The following is a 2,171-nucleotide window of genomic DNA, read 5'->3' as shown; positions in this document are numbered from 1 at the left end:
TATTGCATTGCCTACTCAGACATGTTCTTCAGGTACCACTGGGTTTGTAATTCCATCTGGAAGTTGTCACCTCTTAATACTTGTGTAAAGATTAATCAAGCTAACAATGCTGTATTTACCAAAAATATGTTTAGTACCGCTTAGTGTTAAGGTCTTCTGTAGACATGACAGTTCTTTAACCAAATTTTGTGATAAGTTTGTTGTGGCAGCATGGTGAATTCACAGAGTTCTTTAGTATTTCTACTGGTGACATTTTCTATTAACATTTTTGTTTTCATATGCCTTGACCATGGGTTAAATTTTCATGTTTTAATTTTTATCAGTTTTAACTACTTTCTTACGGGCAGAGTGCAAATAAAAACCAGATCTCAGTTCCTAAGCATGGTACCAACTCTTCTCTTTTGGACAAGATTTGTGATTTAATTAAAAAATTTCCAGAGTATTTTGATGTGGTTGTTAGCGTTGCAAGAAAAACTGATGGCCAACATTGGGCGGATTTGTTTTCTGCTGCCGGAAGATCAACGAGTATGTGATTTCTCTTAATTCTTTTTTTTTTTTTTTCTATTGATTTTACCTACCATGTAAAGTGTATTGGTAGTGGATTTCTTGATTTTTCTGTTCTCTCGGTTGTTTGAGGAATGCTTCCAGCAGAGATGGTACTAGACAGCAGCTTGCTATATACTTGTATGTACTAAACCATATCGGTTGATTAAGTTCAAGCTTTAGGGTCTGAGGAATTCACAAATTTTCATTAGTTCCCAACCACCCCCCCTTCTATTTTTTGTTCCAAATACGAAAAGATGAAAGTTTTGTGTGTGACTCTCTGCTGTAAAGTTTGTCTAGTTACAATTTTATCTTCAGTATATTTACGTCTTTGACATGACATTAGTCTTAGTGAACTGATTGAATTGGTATTCAGTTCATCTATCGTTGGTTTAACAAATTGAAAGTGTTCAAGTCTCCTAGATCAATGAGTTTCACAGGTACAAGTAGCAGGCAATAAGTGTCTAGTGTCCGACATGGGTACTTCATGTAGAAGTGTCTATGTAACATAGACGACAACTTACGTCCTGAAAAAGCTTGTAGTTGTTGGAAAAAGTTCTAGATAAGCTAAGTTCCAGTGCTTATCAACTTTTCAAATCCCATACTTCAATTCTAAATTGCTAATCTTATCTTGTACTACTTTTGCTGCTACATGTGATCGCTAAGCTTGAGGGTCCTGCTGTTAGTCAATACTGTGCTTTACATTTATTACAGGTAAGCACTGCTTATAGTTGCCATACTCGCCTTTGATTATGTCATATGCCTGAGAAAGAGTTTCCAAATTGTGCAGGCAGCGCTAGACGAATCTTTATATGAACTTGATGGGAAGCTGGTATAAGTTTTGACATGACTTTATGCCTCTTTCAGTAAGATGGTTAATTCTTCCAATTTTTTGATCTGGGGGGGAATATGAACCTTTAGCGGCAGATTCATACAAACTGTCACCCAGATTCTTGAGCTATTTTCTTTTCCCTTCTACGTACAGGAGGCAATCTTTTGACTCGAGAAGGTAATGCTCTCTTTGACTAACTAATTAGCGAGTCAATGAAAGCTCGCAAATTAGTTGGATATTGTTTTCCTGACGATTGACTTGTCTCATATATATTTCCAGCTTCAAATGGGCACACAACAGGGTCGGTTAGATGCAGAATTTCTTTTGGCTCATATGTGCTCTGTCAAGTTCAAAGAGCAAATAGTCATCCTAGCCACTCTTTTAAGGCGATTCGAGGTACAATTGTCATGGAAATATTTATAGAAGGAAATGTTTAATCATGTTTACGTGTCTTACTAATGTTTTTGTTCCGTTATGCTTTATCACTCGTGTGATGCTGCACAGGTTCTTTTTGATTTATTTCAGCATGATATGCAGTTGTGGAAAGCTTATAGCGTGTGACTCTGGGGGTACATACGTCTCTCAAAGATTGGCTTGTTTACGGTGACTATTCATTTGTGTGCCTCACTTTCCTTTCTTGATGTACTCCTTGTCCAGTCACTCCCGGCATTTGCTGAATATCTAGATTTGCTTGAAGCCTTGCAAGAGAAACTTTCTTCTACCATAAGTTTGGAAGAGAAATGAGGCAGAGGATTAGATTCTCTGAACCCTATTGGTTCAGCTTGACAGCGGATTG

General features: G+C 37.2%; 1 long non-coding RNA gene across 2 annotated transcripts; it reads left to right on the top strand.

Annotated features, from left to right (window-relative positions):
• The first annotated feature begins 320 nt into the window (after positions 1-320).
• On the top strand, positions 321-2,171 carry LOC114278946 (uncharacterized). 2 transcript variants are annotated; one of them, XR_014334866.1, is made up of 5 exons: positions 321-525; positions 1,334-1,552; positions 1,655-1,771; positions 1,880-1,944; positions 2,033-2,171. It is a non-coding gene; the product is annotated as an uncharacterized LOC114278946 (long non-coding RNA). The 2 variants fall into 2 exon arrangements; XR_003635117.2 differs by lacking the exon at positions 321-525 and adding an exon at positions 778-1,257.

This window comes from Camellia sinensis, chromosome 7, assembly GCF_055761805.1.
Source record: "Camellia sinensis isolate YWXY chromosome 7, ASM5576180v1, whole genome shotgun sequence".
In the NCBI taxonomy this organism is placed as follows: Eukaryota; Viridiplantae; Streptophyta; class Magnoliopsida; order Ericales; family Theaceae; genus Camellia; species Camellia sinensis.
The sequence above is the reverse complement of the archived record's forward strand: the minus strand, read 5'-3'. Positions and strand labels throughout refer to the sequence as shown.